The sequence below is a fragment of the Hordeum vulgare genome, chromosome 4H (assembly GCF_904849725.1).
Source record: "Hordeum vulgare subsp. vulgare chromosome 4H, MorexV3_pseudomolecules_assembly, whole genome shotgun sequence".
Taxonomy (NCBI): domain Eukaryota; kingdom Viridiplantae; phylum Streptophyta; class Magnoliopsida; order Poales; family Poaceae; genus Hordeum; species Hordeum vulgare.
Genome location: NC_058521.1, coordinates 43,359,071 through 43,379,677, shown reverse-complemented (window position 1 = coordinate 43,379,677; position 20,607 = coordinate 43,359,071).

Genomic DNA, 20,607 nt, shown 5'->3' with positions numbered 1-20,607 from the left:
ATTTTATCATTAGAGTCATCACCATCCAAGAAAACGTGACGCCTTCTAGATAAAGTTGACTCAACTCCAGTCCCTTTATCATCTGTTTTCAGATTTGTAATCAAAGATTCAATGGGAGAAGTACCAGTAATTTTAAGATCTTCAACATGATTACCAATAATGAAAGATTCCAGTTTAGCGGCCATCCTATTTACTAGAGTAGTTTGGTTATCACAGATCTTTCCTATCTACTCTTTATTTTTTGAAAGTAGTGATCAGAGACTAGACACTACTCTATTAACTTCATCAAGTTGCTTACAATACAATATAGCAAATTTGAGTGTTCCTTAATGTCAGCAGCAAAAAAAATATTGTGCTCATGTTGAGTAGTCATAAAAGTTTTCATCGATCTTTCAATTTCAGCCATCCATTGGTAATGGGAGATGTTGTAAAATCTATCTTGAGACATGATGACCAAGCAAGCAAAGTAACAAGAAAAACAAGTAAACTAGCAAGTAAAGCAAGCAAACAAGTAAACTAGCAGAGATAAATATTTTTTATTTTTGTTTTTTATAGCAAGTAAAATATAACAAAAAATAAAAAGTAGAACAAGCGAATGATAATATTTGAGAAGGTAGTTGATATTAAGTTGATGATAATCCCCGACAACGGTGCCAAAAACCTTTCTTGATACTTGTGATTTACGTTGGGTTTTTCCCCGAAGAGGAGGGGATGAGACAACACAGTATAGATAAGAATTTCCCTCGGTGAGAACAAATGTTATCGAACCAATAGGAGGATCACACAACTTCTTGTCTTCAGCACCTACACACAAAAGAGCACACACTCTCACCCAACGCTGGCAAGGGGGTTGTCAATCCCCTTGAACTCGTTACTTGCAAGCAAATGAGTAATGTAGACGATAGTTCATAATTGTAAATTGAAAAATAAAAGAAAACAAATAAATGGCAGAAAGTTATTGAGATCATTTGGAAATATTTATGTCAATAGACCCGGGGGGCATAGTGTTCGCTAGAGGCTTCTTTCTCGAAGAAGGCATACAATGGGTAAAAAAATACCGTTTGGCAATTGATAGAAAAGTTCATAGTTATGCAATATTTATTCATGGAAATTATCATGTCTATATAGGCATCACGTTCATAAACAAGTAAACAGACTCCTGCGTACATCTACTACCATTACTCGACCCATCAACAGCTATCCAGTAGGCATATAGAGTATTAAGGAAAACAGAGTAATGCTAGGAAAATAATGACATGATGTAGACAAAGTAAATCCAACCAATATGAATATAACCCATAATTTTATCCTTAGTGGCATCTATACAAATACATGTCTTATCCCCTACTATGTCACTCGGATATAGAGCACCACAAGATTGAACTCACTAAAACGCACCCTTCTCACTGAAGATAAACCTATCTAGTTGGCCAAACTAAACCGATAGATTGGAGAGAATTACACAGATATAATAATCATGCAAATAAGAATCAAATATTAATTCATAGGAGACTCAAATCTTTTTCATGAATAATCTAGACATACACTACTGCAGGATGCTGCTAATGCGACACTATAATAATAGACCCTTCGACGAAACGGTGTGTGATGCATTAATCCCAAACGGTGATGTAAAAAATCTGTCAAGAAATATGCAAAACATTTGTGATAACGGACATATCAAACACGAGTCATATTATAGTTGCGTGTGCGATGTATGACATAGGGTTCATACATAAGAATTTTTTGCAATGAGGCAGAACAACAGAAACAGGCAGCTATATCAAGGTGTGTGCGATATACGACATAGAGTTTGCTCGGATGAACTCTTTGCTATTAGGGAATGAAACAGAAAGGGCCAGCAGATCAAAGTGTGTGTGATATAAGGCATACGGTTCACTCAGAGGAACTGTTTTCGATTAGGAAACACAACAGAAATTGTTCAGTTTAACAAGGTGTGTGTGATATTCGACATACAATTCACATAGATGAGCCGTTTGCGATGAGCCAAAAGAACACAAATGATTCGTGTAAATGAGATGTGTGTGATATGCGGCGAATAGCCCACTCGGATGAACTATTTGCGATGAGAAAATATAACACATACGGTTACTATAGTTAATTCGCGTGTGATTTTGTGTGTAGAAAATACTTTGAAAAATGCAAACTAGTAGCTTGCAATGACTAGGAGTACCGCACATGATGCGTATGCGATTACTCGTGTACGATAATTAGTAAGTTACACATATGTTTCCTTATGTTACCACGTAACACCACATACAGTTGTTGCGTTGTGCGCCGGCCCCAATCGCTAAGATAGCGCGCACGGAGGGACACGACCCGAGCGCATCTTGGCGCCTAAACGATCATCTGCGCGACGACAACCGTGTCGGTGATTTATGAAATTCTCACCGACGGATCTGGTAGTTTAATCAATATGCGGTGTGATTTTCTCAGTGTGCGCACAAACATCTATGCTCTTTGAAGAAGAACATCATTGGTAACCGAACTGAACATCCAAATACATAAGTGACTACACACATAACATTGGCATACCTTAATAAACAATTACAAACATAACAACATGATTGCATAACCTAATTAAGCATCCAAATACATAAGTGACTACACACATTATATTGGAGCACACCTCAATAAATTATTACATGCATAATAAACTTAGCCTACGAAAACTATAAATATTTTGGCACCTAGTGAGTACGGGAAACGATCAATACATCATCTACTACGTGTGACGCTTGCCACCACCGCTCTTCTTGTGGATCGATCCTTTGACGTATTCAGGTATGAGATAGTTCCTCATGTCAATGATCTGCCTGAACATCTCGTAGCATGTCTACGCTTCCTTGGCCATGGGCTGGAGGTGATGTTCATCCAGTCTCTTCACCCAGGCCTTGTGCTAGGTAGGCTTTTTCTTGTTGCACTCATCCTTAATGCCTCCATAGTAGGGGTTGATGATGTCCTCGGCCGAGTCAACATGGAAATACATGTCCTTCTTGCTTCCCCAGATCTTGTAGTGGTCGCGGATGTCGGCAAGCTTCTCGCAGGCCAAGCCCGAAGTCTTGAGCACATTTGGATCCTTGGTGGTGTCCACCATTGTGAACCTGTAGTCGGGGTTGTTAACAAACCTTGTGAAACGCTTGCAAGGCACTCTGACCAGGCAGCAGTGTTAGAGAAGAATATGACGGTGCACGCACGACTGGGCGATGACAACCTTCTGATCATGCCCGAGATGACCGCCGTTGTAAGCGGGGTCAAAGCCGGCCACTTTGTACTTGTCATCTTCAGCAAGCAACCGCTCCATAGTGTTGATGGAGTCCTGAACCATGACCGGGTCGTTGGTGTACACCACCATGACGTCCATCTTCCTCATGTGGGTCTCCACAAGATGCACGTCGAACTCCATTGCGGCGCCGCTGGATACCCTCTCTTTATGCGTCGTCGAGGGTGTGCTTATTATGTTGTGGGGCATGATCGAAAGCGTGAAGAGACTATGGTTAATGGATGTGGGTATAAATGGGGGCCGGACATCGTAGAAAATTGGCACATTTGGATGGTAGTTTTTGCAGCATGTGATTCAGTCGTGGAGTACATACTGCATGGGGCGACGCACGTGGCCCAACCGCATGCATATGGAGTCCTAAACATGATGGTGGGCAGGCCCCACCCGTTGGCAGAGTGTGCGTCGAGGGGCGCAAGAGCAGAGTGCCAGGAGGAACAAAAGTTTGAACCCAAACCATTTTGTTCTTGTCCTCGTCAAGCAACAAGTCCATAACGTTGCAGTTCCCCACCTAGATCGGATTGGTTGGTGTACACCACCGAGATCCCCGTACGTGAACCTTATGAATGTGTACACTATGGCATGCATTGCGAACTGGCGCTTGATGAACAACAAGTATAGGGGATCAATCGTAGTCCTTAAATAAGTAAGAGTGTCTAACCCAATGAGGAGCAGAAGGAAATGATAAGCAATTTTCATCAAGGTATTCTCTGCAAGTGCTGTAAGTAACAGTTATAGATAGTTTTGTAGCAAGATAATTCATAACAAATGAAAAGTAACAATAGTAGCAAAGGTGCAGCAAGGTATCCCAACCCTCTTTATAGCAAAGGACAGTCCTGAAAGTACTCTTATACACAGCAAGTGCTCGCGAGGACATGTGGGAATTTCTATCTAGTCATGTTCACCATATTGAGTTGATTCACATTCGCTACTTTGATAATTTGAGATGTGGGTGTACCAGTGCTAAGGTGTTGTTCTTACATGAACTAACAACCTACTTATGATTACCCCCTCACGCAACCAACCACAACTATGAAAGAAGAATTAAGATAAATTTAACCAAAGCATGAAACATGTGGATCCAAATCAGCCCCTCATGAAGCAACATATAAACTGGGGTTTAAGCTTCTGTCACTCTCGCAACCCATCATATACTTGTTACTCCACAATGACTTCCTTTAGGCCAATAAGATGGTGAAGTGTCATGTAGTCGATGTTCACATGACACTACGAAAGTAAGTAACAACATACATATCATCAAAATATCGAATGAATGCCAACTTTATATGAATAATTATAACAAGACTTATCCCATGTCCTCTGGAACAATAGTAACTACTCACACCTTATAAACATGTTCAACATCATAGGTATAATAATAATGATTAAGGATCTAAACATAATATCTTCCACCAAGTAATCCAACCAGGATCAACTACAAGATGTACTCAACACAACTAGTAACCCACAAGTACAAATCTGTGGTTTGGAGACAAAGATTGAATACACGAGATGAAATAGGGTTGGATATGAGATGATTCTGGTGAAGATGTTGATGAAGATTGGTCCTCCCACGAAGGAGGAAGCATTGGTCATGATGATGGCTTCGATTTCCACCTCCCAGAGGGGAATTCCCCCGACAGAATCTCTCTACCGGAGAGCAAAAGGGCCTCTGCCCAGGTTTCCACCTCAAGACTGTGGCGATTCATCCCGAAAGACAACTTATGATTTTTTCTAAGGTAAAACATACCATATAGGAGAATAGAGGCGTTGGGAGGCTAGATGGGGCCCCACTAGCCATCAGGGAGCGTCCTGGGGGTGATACGTCTCAAACGTATCTATGATTTTTTATGGTTTCATGCTCTTATCTTGTCAACTTTGGATGTTTTATATACCTTTTATATCTTTTTTGGGACTAACTTATTAATTCAGTACCAAGTGCCAGTTCCTGTTTTTCTGTGTTTTTGACTCTTTTCAGATCTGATTTTGGAACGGAGTCCAAACGGAATAAAATCCCCGAAATGAATTTTTCGAGAACAGATGAAGATCGGGGGACTTGAGGGCCAAGGCAAGAGGCCCATAGGGAGCCCACAAGCCCTGTAGCTGCGGCCAGGGGGGCCCGCGGCTACCAGGCTTGGGCCCCCCCCCTAGAGCTCCCCTGCCCTAGCTCTTTCGCCTATATATTCCCTAAAATTCGAGTCTTGGGTTTTGTTTGGCCAACTAGATCTATGATTCTTGCAATGGGAGAAGTGCTTCGTTTTGGGTTCATACCGTGCGGTGACCTTTCGCAGTGACAGAAGGGGCAGCAAGGCACGGATCATGTTATTTCCATCAAGGATAACAAGATGGGATTTCATCATAGATTTGAGATTGTCCATCTACATCATGTCATCATGCTTGAGGCTATCTCTGTTCTTATGAACTTAATACACTAGATGTATGCTGGATAGCGGTCGACGTGTGGAGTAATAGTAGTAGATACATAAAGTATCGGTCTACTTGTTTTGGACGTGATGCCTATATGTATGATCATTGCCATAGATAACGTCATGACTTTGCGCGGTTCTATCAATTGCTCGACAGTAATTCGTTCACCCACCGTCTACTTTCTTTCATGAGAGACACCACTAGTGAACGCTACGGCCCCCGGGTCTACTCACAATTATCATCTCCGCTTTTTTTTTGCTTTGTTTACTTTTTGCTTTCAATTCTCACTTTGCAAACAATCTATAAGGGATTGACAACCCCTTCATAGTGTTGGGTGCAAGCTCTTTGTGTTTATGCAGGTACTTGTGACTTGATGCGATCCTCCTACTCGATTGATACCTTCGTTCTCAAACTAAGGGAAATACTTACCGCCGTTGTGCTACATCACCCTTTCTTCTTCAAGGGAACACCAACGCAAGGCTCCAAGGCCGCGGGGGAATCCTTTGCATACTTGCCAAGGAAATCCCTATAGGCGTTGCCAGCAGCAGAAGGATTTCTGGCGCCGTTGCCAGGGAGAGATTAAGTCAAGATCTATCCAAGTAAGTGTCACAAACTCATCTCTTGCATTTACCTTTTTTGCCAGTTGCCTCTCTTCTTCCTCTCCCCCACTTCACATTTGCCGTTTTCATTTGCCTTTCTCCTTTGCCGTTTTCATTTGCCTTTTGGCGTTTTCCTTTGCCAGTTTTCTTGCTTGCTTGTGTTCTTGTTTGTTTCTTGAAGTCATCATGGCTAAAAACACCAAACTTTGCGACTTCTCGAATACTAATAATAATGATTTTATTAGTACTCCGATTGCTCCCTCCACTAGTGCGGAATCATATGAAATAAACGCTGCCTTGCTGAATCTTGTTATGAAAGAGCAATTTTCTGGCCTTCCTAGTGAAGATGCCGCATCCCATCTTAATACTTTCATTGACCTTTGTGATATGCAAAAGAAGAAAGATATGGATAATGATGTTGTTAAATTTAAGCTTTTTCCGTTCTCTTTGCGAGATCGTGCAAAAACTAGGTTTTCTTCTTTGCCTAAAAATAGTATCGATTCTTGGAATAAGTGCAAAGATGCTTACATATCCAAGTATTTTCCGCCGGCTAAGATTATCTCTCTCCGTAACGATATCATGAATTTCAAGCGACTTGATCATGAACACGTTGCACAATCTTGGGAGAGGATGAAGTTAATGATTAGAAATTGTCCCGCTCATGGCTTGAGTTTGTGGATGATTAGACAAATCTTTTACGCTGGTTTGAATTTTTCTTCTAGAAATATCTTGGACTACGCCTCAGGTGGAATGTTCATGGAAATCACGTTAGGAGAAGCTACAAAACTCCTAGACAATATCATGACCAACTACTCTCAGTGGCACACTGAAAGGTCACCTGCTAGCAAAAAGGTACATGCTATAGAAGAAATTACCTCGCTTAGTGCTAAGATGGACGAGTTGGTGAATTTGGTTGCTAGTAGAAATGCTCCTTTAGATCCTAATGACATGCCACTATCTTCCTTGATTGAGAGTAGCAACGCTAGTTTGGACGTTAATTTTGTTGGTAGGAACAATTTTGGCAACAACAATGCTTTTAGAGGAAACTATGTTCCTAGGCCTTTTCCTAGTAACTCCTCTAACAACTATGGAAATTCCTACAACAACACTTATGGAAATCATAACAAATTACCCTCTGATTTAGAGAGTAATAGCAAAGAGTTCATCAACTCTCAAAAGATTTTCAATGCGTCCGTAGAGGAAAAACTACTAAAAATTGACGATTTGGCTAAGAGCGTTGATAGGATGTCTTGTGATATTGAAGCTTTGAAAGTTAGATGTGCTCCTCCCAAGGTTAACTTGGATGAAACTTTAAAAGCTATGTGTGTCTCCATGAATGAGAGCAAAGAAAGAACCGCCCAAATTCGATTTAAAAGGGTGCGTTCTAGTGATGCAAATTACGAAGATCTTAAAGTGCTTGGTGTGACTCCTCTTGAATCTTTGTTTTCGCATGTCAAACCTATTGATGAAGGGGCCGGATATGAATCCACTTTGGTTGAAAAACGCCCCAATGATTCGGAGTCCACCTATCTTGATGATAAAGGTCTGGAGAGTGGAGTAGAAGAAATCAAAATACTGGGTAGTAATGAAACTCCCACTTCGGATTTCAAGGGATTCAATTATGATAGTTGCTCCTTGTTTGAATGCATTTCCTTGATGCAATCCATTGCAAAGTCTCCACAGGCTTATAGCCAAAGCAAAGCCTTTACCGCACATATCGTAGATGCTATGATGAAATCTCTTGAAGAGAAACTCGAATTAGAAGTCTCTATACCTAGAAAACTTCATGATGAGTGGGAACCTACTATCAAAATCAAAATCAAAATCAAAAACTATGAATGCAATGCTTTGTGTGATTTGGGTGCTAGTGTTTCCGCAATTCCAAAGTCTTTATGTGATATTATTGGTTTTCATGAGATTGAAGAGTGTTCTCTTGATTTGCATCTTGCGGATTCTACTGTCAAGAAACCCATGGGAAGGATCAATGATGTTCTTATTGTTGCAAATAAGAACTATGAACTCGTGGATTTCATTGTACTTGACATAGATTGCAATCCTTCATGTCCCATTATTCTTGGTAGACCTTTCCTAAGGACTATTGGTGCTATCATCGATATGAAGGAAGGGAATATTAGATTTCAATTTCCTCTAAAGAAGGGCATGGAGCATTTTCCTAGAAATAAAATGAGATTTCCTTATGAATCTATGATGAGGGCTACTTATGGTTTGAGCACCAAAGATGACTATACGTGATTCCATCACCTTATGCCTAGATAAGGGCGTTAAACAATAGCGCTTGTTGGGAGGCAACCCAACGAATATATCCTTTTTATTTCTGTTTTTTGTTTTTCACACTTTCATAATTCTGTTATGATTGTGCTTTTTGTGTTTCTTTTGCGTTTGTGCCAAGTGAAACCGTTATGATTAGTCTTGGGGATGATCGTTTGATCATGCTGGAAAAGATAGAAACTTTCTGCTCACGAAAAGAATTTTCATTTTTTTCTGTGAGAGATTTTGAGTTGATTCTTTTTTCTGCTGATTTCTATGCAAATTCTTCACACATAGGAAATTGTTCAGAATTTTTGAAGTAACATAAGTATACGAAGTATACAGATTGCTACATACTGGTCTGTTGTTAACAGATTCTGTTTTTTGTTGAGTTGGTTGCTTATTTTGATGAAACTATGGATAGTATCGGGGGGTATTAGCCATGGAAGATTGAAAATACAGTAACCCAACATCAACATAAGTAGAATTTAAGTTTTTTACAGTACCTAAGGAAGTGGTGATTTGCTTTCTTATACTAATGATATCACGAGTTTCTGTTTAAGTTTCGTGTTGTGAAGTTTTCAAGTTTTGGGTGAAGTTCTTATGGACAAAGAGGTAAAGAGTGGCAAGAGCTCAAGCTTGGGGATGCCCAAGGCACCCCAAGTTGATTCAAGGATGCCGAAAAAGCCTAAGCTTGGGGATGCCCCGGGAAGGCATCCCCTCTTTCGTCTTCAATCCATCGGTAACGTTACTTGGGGCTATATTTTTATTCACCACATGTTATGTGTTTTGCTTGGAGCGTCTTGTATCGTAGGAGTATTTTATTTTTGTTGTGTCACAATCTTCCTTGCTGCACACCTAGAGAGAGAGAGATGCACTCACCGTGATTTTGTCGAGCTTCACTTATATCCTTTGGTTAGGCAATTCAGCTCACATGTGTTTCACTTATATCTTTTGAGCTAGTTGATTGTGCTCTATGTGTTTCACTTCTATGTTTTAGAGCACGGAAGTGCGTGGAGTGGTAGTTGATCTATGCTATGAAAGCAGTCTCAAAAGGGGTAGTTATCCAAAGGGATATGAAAACTTCCACCTTCATGGGCATTGAGTAGTTAGAGAAGTTTGATTCATCTCAATTAGTTTTGAGTTGTGGTTGTGGTAATATTGAAGTTATACTAGTAAGGTGTTGTGGATCTAGAAATAATTGTGTTAAAGTTAGTGATTCCTGTAGCATGCACGTATGGTGAACCGCTATGTGATGAAGTCTGAGCATGATTAGTTTATTGATTGTCATCCTTTGTGTAGCGGTCGGGATCGCGAGATGGTTTATACCTACCAACCCTTCCCCTAGGAGTATGCGTTGAATGCTTTGTTTTGATTACTACTAAAACTTTTGCAACAAGTATATGAGTTCTTCATGACTAATGTTGAGCCCATGGTTTAGATGCACTTTCATCTTCCACCATCACTATCTTCTTTAGTGTCGTGCAACTTTCGCCAGTGCATAAAACCCACCATATAGCCTCCCTCAAAACAGCCACCATACCTACCTACTATGGCATTTTCAAAGCCATTCCGAGATATATTGCCATGCAACTACCACCATGACATGTGCCACCACTTCTACATTGCCATTGCATGATCATAAGATAGCTAGCATGATGTTTCCATTGATATCTATGCCATGCTAGATCATTGTCACGGTACACTACCGAAGGCATTTCATATAGAGTCATCATTGCTCTAAGTTTTGAGTTGTAAGTGTGATGATGATCATTGATGGAGCATTGTCCCATGTGAGGAAATAAAAGAGGCCAGCGAAGCCCATTTAAAAAAAGAGGCCAAAGATGCCCACAAAAAATGAGAGGCCAAAGAGTCCACCAAAAAAATGAGAGAAAAAGAGAGAAGGGACAATGCTACTATCTTACCACACTTGTGCTTATTAAGCACCATGATCTTCATGATTGAGAGTCTCTCGTTTTATCACCACCATATAGCTAGTGGGGAATTTTCATTATATAACTTGGATTGTATATTCCAATGATGGGCTTCCTCAAAATTGCCTTAGGTCTTCGTGAGCAAGCAAGTTGGATGCACACCCACCAGTTTTCTTTAAGAGCTTTCACATACTCTTAGCTCTATTGCATCATTTGTATGGCAATCCCTACTCATTCACATTGATATCTGTTGATGAGCATCTCCATAGCTCATTGATATGCCTAGTCAACGTGACCATCTTCTCCTTGTTTGCCTTGCAACCTACACCACAGTCCATTCCACTTATAGTGCTAAAACCATGGCTCACGCTCATGTATTGCGTGAGAGTTGAAAAAGTTTGAGCAAGTAAAGGTGTGAAAACAATTACTTGGCCAATACCGAGGTTGTGGATGATTTAAATTCGTTGTGCAAGGATGATAGAGCATAGCCAGACTATATGATTTTGTAGGGATAACTTTCTTTTGGCCTTGTTATTTTGAAAGTTCATGATTACCTTGCTAGTTTGCTTGAAGTATTATTGTTTCCACGTCAATAGAAAACTATTATTTTGAATCTATAGGATCTGAACATTCATGTCACATAAGAGGAGTTACAAAGGACATCTATTCTAGGTAGCATGAAAGCATCAAAAATTCATTCTTTATCACTTCCCTACTCGAGGACGAGCAGGAGTTAAGCTTGGGGATGCTTGATACATCTCAAACGTATCTATAACTTTTGATGGTTTCATGCTGTTATCTTGCCAACTTTGGATGTTATATATACCTTTTATCTCTTTTTTGGGACTAACTTATTAATTCAGTGCCAAGTGCAAGTTCCTGTATTTTTGTGTTTTTCACTCTTTTCAGATCTGATTTTGGAACGGAGTCCAAACGGAATATATTCCCCGAAATAAACTTTTCCAGAACAGAAGAAGATCGGGGGACTTGAGGGCCAAGGCAGGAGGCTCACAGGGAGCCCACAAGCCCTGTAGCCGCGGCCAGGGGGGCCCGCGGCTACCAGGCTTGTGGCCCCCTCGAGCTTCCCTTCCCGAGCTCTTCCGCCTATATATTCCCTAAAATCCCAGAAAAAATCAGGGCGTCCACGAAACCATTTTTCCGCCGCCGCAAGCTTCCGTTTCCGCGAGATATCATCTGGAGACCCTTCCCGGTGCCCTGCCGGAGGGGACTTTATAGCTGGAGGGCTTCTACATCAACATCATTGCCTCTCCAATGACTCGTGAGTAGTCTACTTCAGACCTACGGGTCCATAGTTAGTAGCTAGATGGCTTCTTCTCTCTCTTGGATCTTCAATACAAAGTTCTCCATGATCTTCATTGAGATCTATCCAATGTAATCCTCTTTAGCGGTGTGTTTGTCGAGATCCGATGAATTGTGGATTTGTGATCAGATTATCTATGAACTATATTTGAGTCTTTGCTGATTTCTTATATGCATGATTTGATATCCTTGTAAGTCTCTCCGAGTCTTGGGTTTTGTTTGGCCAACTAGATCTATGATTCTTGCAATGCGAGAAGTGCTTGGTTTTGCCTTCATACCATGCGGTGAACTTTCCCAGTGACAGAAGGGGCAGCAAGGCGTGCATCGTGTTGTTTCCATCAAGGGTAACAAGATGGGCTTCCATCATAGATTTGAGATTGTCCATCTACATCATGTCATCTTGCTTAAGGCGTTACTCTGTTCTTATGAACTCAATACACTAGATGCATGCTGGATAGCGGTCGACGTGTGGAGTAATAGTAGTAGATGCATAAAGTATCGGTCTACTTGTTTTGGACGTGATGCCTATGTGTATGATCATTGCCATAGATAACGTCATGACTTTGCACGGTTCTATCAATTGCTCGACAGTAATTCGTTCACCCACCGTCTACTTGCTTTCATGAGAGAAGCCACTAGTGAACGATATGGCCCTGGGTCTACTCACAATTATCATCTCCGCTTTTACTTTTACTTTGCTTTGTTTACTTTTTTCTTTCAGTTCTCACTTTGCAAACAATCTATAAGGGATTGACAACCCCTTCATAGTGTTGGGTGCAAGCTCTTTGTGTTTGTGCAGGTACTTGTGACTTGACGCGATCCTCCTACTGGATTGATATCTTCGTTCTCAAACTAAGGGAAATACTTACCGCCGCTGTTCTACATCAACCTTTCCTCTTTAAGGGAACACCAGCAAGGCTCCAAGTCCGTGGGGGAATCCTTTGCATACTTGCCAAGGAAATCCCTATAGGCATAGCCAGCAGCAGGGGGCGCCCTGTTGGCTTGTGTCCAGCTGGTGGCCTCTTTCCAATATATATTTGGCCTAGGAATTCTTAGATGTTCCAGAAAAATTCTCCGTGAAGTTTCAGGTCATTTGGAGCAACTTAATTTTTCTAACTTTTTCTCGGTTTCCCGGTCGAAAATTCAAGTTACCCGATATTTCCCTCTTAGTGATGTACCTTGCATATTCAGAAAGAAAGAGCATAAGAATTGTATGATAATGAGGCATAATGGACAGGATCAACACAAATATTCATAGTAATTCGTGATGCAAAATGGACGCATCAGCGCTCGTCGTCGGCAGCCGCTGGGTGCGCCATACTGTTCACTCGGACGAACTGTTTTAGATTAGGGAACATAACAAAAACGGTTCTACTTAACAAGATTTGTGTGATGGGCGACATGCAGTTCACATAGATGAAATCTTTCCGATGAGCCAAAAGAACACATACGATTAATGTAAATAAGATGTGTGTGATAAGCGACAAACATCCCACTCGAATGAAATGTTTGTGATGAGAGAATATAACACACATAGTTACTATAGTTAATTCATGTGCGATTCTTTGTGTAGAGAAAACTTTGAGAAATGCAAGCTAGTTGCTTGCGGTGGCTAGGAGTATCGCACACGATGCGTATGTTTCCTTGTGTTTCATTATGGAAGCTACTCATGTGTGATTGTTAGTAAGTTACACATATGTTTCCTTATGTTAACACATGTGTGATAACTTGCGACACCACATACAGTTGTCGGGTTGTGCGCTGGCAGAACCCGCTAGCAGAGCGCGCGCGGATGGACATGACCTGAAGGTGCCTTGGCGCCTAAACATTGAGCAGAGCACGCGGAGGGATGCAAGCAGAGCGCGCTAGGCGAGCAAGCACATGCATAATTATTGCATATAGCAGTTGAAAATAGGAGGGAATAGACGTCCAACAATATTAATTTTTATGAAATGCATTTATATATTCTTAGAACATAGAAGACAGGCCGAAGAAGGGCCAGACGGGGCCCACCAGGCACCGAGGTGCCCTGGTGGCGCACGTCACCCCTAGGCCGCGCCACGTCGCTGCCTGAGCGGTGGGTCCCAACTCCGGTGCCCCCCTTTGGCCTATATGACCCTCCTAACCTAAAAATCGCAAGGAGGGAAGAGTTTCCGGAGTTCTTCCGCCGCTTGATGGCGGAAACCTACAAAGAAGTGAAGACCTTTCCGGTGGGCAGATTTCGCGTGAAAGCACTTGACTATCTTTCCCGTGTGTCCTCGGGAACGCCTTAGTCTTTATAAGTTTAGTCCCCCGGCTTATCATTTGTGTTCAACAGGATTGGGCCACTTGCTGCACCTCGGCACCATTTACTTTCCCTGCATTTATTTCCTTGTTGCTTATACCTAAAAACCCATAAAAAGTTACCTTTCGGTGCTTGCAGTTATTCCTTGCTCAAGATCGGCAACGATAGATCCCCTACACTTGTGGGTCATCAAGACCATTTTCTGGCGCAATGTCGGGGAGTGTAGTGCTATTGGTAACTGAAATTGGTAAGGAAACCTTTACGCTGTACGTGTCGTTTTTATTTTCTTGTTTCCGCTTTTTGTCCATATGGACAACTCTGCTCTTGGCTTGTTGCTTGTGGGGAACCGCCCCACTGCTATTGTGGTGGAGAATCCTCCCCCACCTACTAAAATTGTTCCATTTAAAATACCAATTGGTATTATTGATTGTGCCTTGGCTAATCGATATGCAGGAGATAGACATCCAGGCAAACACTTGCTATATCTTTCAGAACTATGCTCCATATTTAAGCTTGCAGGTATATCGATGGATTTTGTTTTGAGAAAGCCATTCTCTCTATCATCAAAATATAAGGATTTGGATTGGTATAGGCTTCTTGATAAGTCTCATTTGCTAAATTGGCAAGATCTTATGCCTCTCTTTTATGCAAAGTTTTATCAACTTCATGAAATACATCGAGACAGGAACTATATTTATAACTTTTGGTATCGTGACGGAGAAAGCATCACTCAAGCTTGGGGGAGATTGAAGTCCCTAATGCTCAAATGTCCCAATCATGAGCTCCCCAAGGAAATCATTCCTACAAAATTTTATGCAAGGCTTTCTCGTCAAGATAAGGAGACGCTTGATGCCTCCTATAGTGGGGCATTCTCCAACAAGAGCACTGAAGATAGCTGGGATCTTATTGAAAGGATCCAGAAGAACACTGAAGATTGGGAGATTGATAATGGTATTGAACCCACTATAAATTATGACCACGATTACATTGAGAGCTATGTGAAAACTAATTACTTCAATACCTTTTGTGCTATGATTGGTCTTGATTCCCATCTTCTAATTGATTTTTGCAAAGACTTTGCCTCTCATATTGATTCCTCTAAGAAGAAGGAGGATCAGCACCATAAACCTTTTAAGGAATTACCTGTTGATATCAATATTGCTGACACTATATTCCTTGCCGTTTTATATGAAAAGCCCCTTTTTCCCACAAGGATGCGGGTACATTCTTTTGTCACAGGCATACTGAATAAAAGTGAAAGAACGACTGATGAGCATGAGGACCTGATTAAGGTCAATCCTCAAGTTGCATTAGTCAAGGATCTTGTTACTAGTAATATTGAGGATTCCAATAAAAACTTTGTGTTGTTTCTACTAACCTTGTTACAGCCAAGAATATAGGCCCAATTTCAGGTACTCCAGTTGTATCTGTTAAAATAGGAGATGTTGAGGCATAATTTATGCGTAAGTAATTTTGGTGATTGATGACAGTACCATACAGGACTAATCGTGTGTGTCAAGGTTTCAGGCAACATTCGTCAACGGCACAAGACGACACGACTCCTCTCTTCGGGAACGGAAGCACGGCGCTATCCTAGATTCTCTTCATTTGAGTCATAGGAAAGCCGTACTATTAAGAGGGGATCCGTAGTGGAAAGGTTTGGGTGGAATCTATCTTTGCACACGCACACCTCTATTTTCTCCCTTTCCTTTATCCTTGGAGCGGCCCTCGCCTGTTTGTTCTTTGCGTCTCGGCAAAATGGTCCCCAGCGGTAGTACCGCTGGACTACCAGCGGTAGTACCGCTGTATCCAGCGGTAGTACCGCTGGCTGGCGGTAGTACCGCCCCTGTTCAGCGGTAGTACCGCTGGCCAGCGGTAGTACCGCCCCTGGTCAGCGGTAGTACCGCTCCAGGTGCCCTGTTCCACCTGCCTAGCGGTAGTTCGTGGACGGACCCTTTTGCGAAGACTTTATCGGCGGTAGTAGTGTTTATACACTACCAAGGGCCAGCGGTAGTACCGCTGGAAGCCCCAGCGGTAGTACCGCCGGTTCCAACGGTAGTACCGCTGGAGGCCCCAGCGGTAGTACCGCTGCATGCAGCGGTAGTACCGCCAGACAGCGGTAGTACCGCTCCTTCCCAGCGGTAGTACCGCTGGATCTCGGGCAGAGAGTGGGAAAACGGTCTGAATTTTCCCCCCACTATATAAAGGGTTCTTCTAGCTGAGGAACTTGACCTCTTACCTCTCTAAGCTCCATTGTTGCTCCACAAGCTTAAAAGTGCCCGATCTCTCTCCCTAGCCAATCAAACTTGTTGATTCTTTAGGGATTGGTTGAGAAGGCCTAGATCCACACTTCCACCGAGAGAAAAGTTGATTCCCCCACCTATCCCTTGCGGATCTTGTTACTCTTGGGTGTTTGAGCATCCTAGACGGTTGAGGTCACCTCGAAGCCATATTCCATTGTGGTGAAGCTTCGTGGTCTTGTTGGGAGCCTCCAAGCTTTGTGTGGAGTTGCCCCAACCTTGTTTGTAAAGGTTCGGTCGCCGCCTTCAAGGGCACCTATAGTGGAATCACGGTACCTTGCATCGTGCGAGGGCGTGAGGAGAATACGGTGGCCTTAGTGGCTTTTTGGGGAGCATTGTGCCTCCACACCGCTCCAACGGAGACGTACTTCCTGTCAAAGGGAAGGAACTTCGGTAACACATCCTCGTCTCCATCGGTTCCACTTGTGGTTATCTCTATCCTTTACTTTGTATTTGCTTTTGCGTGTGACTATATCTTAGTAGTCTTAATAGCTCTCGTTGTTAGCTTCTATAGGGTTCACCTCATTGTCATATTATTTGTGAACCCGTATAGTGTTTACCTTAACTTGCTAAGATTAATTAAAAAGTGGTCGTTGTCTATTCACCCCCCCCCTCTAGCCAACCATATCGATCCTTTCAATTGGTATCAGAGCCACGTCTCTTTATTAAGGGTTTAACCACCCGAAGAGTATGGAAGGCGAAGAGGAAGTGAACCATGGGCAACCCGAGGGCATGGACTTGACTTCGGTCACAAGGGACGACTTGAATACGGCTATGGCAGCCCTCAAGACGTCCTTGACGAGCGAAGTCAAAACCATGCTTAAGGAATTAATTGACGGTCTTAGAAGTTCACCCGAACCGGCTTTAGTGGTTAAACCCACCATTTCCGATTCGGAGGCCAACTCCTCTAAGGAAGCGGCTAAAGGTATGCAACCTGCTTCACCTCACGAAAAGGATGGGACTGGAACACATGCCTCTGTTCCACCTCCCATGACTTATGGAGGACCCGTTCTCGCACCTCGTCTTAATCCGGTTGGTCCTCCTCCTAAACTTGTGAAAGGTGACTTTGCTAACTAGGTATTTTCTATTAAGTCTCATTTGAATCACAGCTCAACAAACTTGTGGAGAATTATCGAGCAAGGATATTACCCCCATGACCCAAGCAACCTCACTCCAAGAGAAGATGCAGACAATCAATATAATCACTCTGCGCTGTTTATCCTTCAGTCTGTTGTGCCACCTGAAGATCTTCCCCACTTACGTCCCTTCACATTGGCCAAGGATTGTTGGGAGCATATTATGGTGTTGTATAAGGGAAGCTGAAGTATTCAACGATCCAACTATGAAGTGATACTTGATCAGGCCGATGAGTTTGTGATGAAGGAAGAAGAGGACCCTCGTGATCTCTATCGGAGGGTGACTGCTATTGCCGTGGCACTAAAGGATCATGGAAGTAAGGATGTGGATGACACTTGGGTCAAACGCAAGTTTCTCAAAGCCATCATGCCTTTCAACAAAGCCATGTCATCTGTCATTCGTCAGCGGCCAGACTTTCACTCTTTGTCTTCCAGTGAAGTGTTGGATGAGTTCATTGCAATGTCAATCATGAACGAAACTGCCGACAATGCACTTGCTCGTGTCCGATCAAAAATCTCTTCACCCAAACTTGCGTTGAAAGCAAGAGTAATGCTTGAAGAAGAAGAAGAAGATGAGGAAGAGGAGAGCTGCCCGGAAGACACAAAGTATGCCTATCATGAGCACATGGCTCTTGCATCAACGCAATTCTGGGGAAATAAAAGGAACTCAAGACCAACCTTCAACAAGAACAACTCAAGTGGGTTCAAACCCAAACAACGAGTAAGGACATGCTATAACTGTGGCAACGTGAGTCACTTCGTGGCAGAATGTCCATATGAGAAGAGAGAAGACAATGGAGGCAAGCTCATTCGCAAAGACAAAACCAAATCATTTCCAATCAAGAACAACTTTGTGAAGAAACCTCACCCAAAAGGAATGGTGGCCCTGGAGGAGTATCCTTCTGATGATGATGATGATGATGATACAGTGGCAACGGCAACTGTTGCTATAGCCACTACCCCTTCCCAGAAGGTGTCTCTTTTCAACGCCCCCAACGAGAACCACATCACCAAGTGCCTCATGGCAAAAGGTACCAATCAGGTAACTTCTATCATTAAGACCAACATTACTTCTACTCCTTCATTGTTAAATTGTGTAGAAGATAGTGATGTTGGAGAACTTAATGAACATGATCTTGATAAGTTTCTATGCACTATTAAGGGAGAAACCAAGAAGCATTTTGTTGCTCTCTTGGAACAATTGGGTGAGGCCACTGACCTTATTGAGTCTCATGACGAGACCATCTCCGAGCTTCATGGACATAGTCGTGACTATGCCGATGAAATTGCTGAATTATCTAGTACTCTTGAAGAAGAGCGCACTCTTCGTCTGGCTCTTGAGGAGTCATATAACGATGACTGCACTAAAATGCAAAAGAAACTGGATCATGATGTTGTTCTTACTCGCATGCTTAAATCTGAAAAGTATGCTCTTGAGGTTGGCCGTGACAGACTCAAAGAAGAGTTTGACATACTTGACAAGGCCCACAAAGCCTTGAAAGGTGTTCATTTCGCTCTGAAAGAGTCTCATGATCAACTCCAAGCAAAGCTTACCAAGGAGATCTCTACTTGTCCTCCCTTTGTGCTAATTGATAATACTTGTGCAACTAACCCTTGTTGTGAGCATGTTCACCTTGTGGAAGAAAATGCCAAGTTAAAGGAGAAACTTGAGAAGGGCCTTGTGTCATGCAGACAAGGTGAGAAGAGTCTGAACGATCTCTTGAGCACTCAAAAGGGTGTCGTAGGAAAGGAAGGAATTGGACTTACCTCCAAGTCAAAAGGTAAAAGGAAGAACAAGAGCAAACGATCTCTCACCCTCATGGACATCTTTGTCAAGGAGGGTGAGGGTACTCAGAAGGTGAACAGGAACAAGGTGGACTATGGGAACCTCAAGAAGGGCAAAGCCGCTCCTACTAACACAGCCGGCAAACTCAATTCCTCTTATGTGTTATGTTGTGCTAGTGATGGGCATGTTTATGCCAGATTTATTGGTTCCTACGATGAAGATATTGAATGGGCTATCTGGGTTCCTAAGACCCTTGTCTCTAACATGAAAGGACCCATTAAAAAATGGGTACCTAAAACCAAGCCTTGATCTATTGCAGGAGTTTGCTTCCGGTGGGGTGTCATGGTTGCTCGATAGTGGAGCAACAAATCATATGACCGGAAGCAAGGACTTAGTGGTGGATGTGCACCCTTCTCCATCTATGCCTACCCATGTCCAATTCGCTGATGCATCCTCGTCAAAGGTATTGGGATTTGGTAAGGTGGTCGTCTCTCAAGATTTATCTATTGAGAAGGTCATGCTTGTTGAGTCTCTTGCCTACAATTTACTTTCCGTTCGTCAACTTGCAATCATGGGTTTTTCCACATTCTTTAATATTGACACTGTGGTCCTCCTAAGGAGCAAGACTCTCAAAGTAGCCTATGTTGGACATGTCGAAAATGGTCTCTATGTGGTAAACTTTTCAAAGCGACCCACTAAGACTGCGACATGTCTAATGGCTAAAGTTGACGTGGGCTGGCTTTGGCATCGCCGTTTAGCTCATGTCAATATGAGGTCTTTGCAAAGTCTTCTGACAGGGGACCATGTTCGTGGACTAACAAATGTGAGCTTTGCTAAAGATCGTGTTTGCAGTGCTTGCATTGAAGGAAAGATTCATGAAACTGCTCATCGTCCATCAACTCTTATCTACACTAAGAGGCCATTGGAACTTCTTCACATGGATCTGTTTGGTCCTCCAACATTCGATAGTCTTGGAGGCAGAAAGTATTGCTTAGTAATTGTTGACGACTACTCAAGATATACCTGGGTATATTTCTTCAAAAGGAAGAGTGAAACGCAACAAACGGTCATCAACTTTGCCAATGAAGCGCAACGTCAATATGAAGCAAAGATTTTGATGATTAGGAGTGACAACGGCACCGAGTTCAAGAACTATACCCTAGATGAGTTTCTAGGTGATGAGGGAATAAAGCACCAATATTCTGCACCATATACCCCTCAGCAAAACGGCGTGGCAGAAAGAAAGAACCGG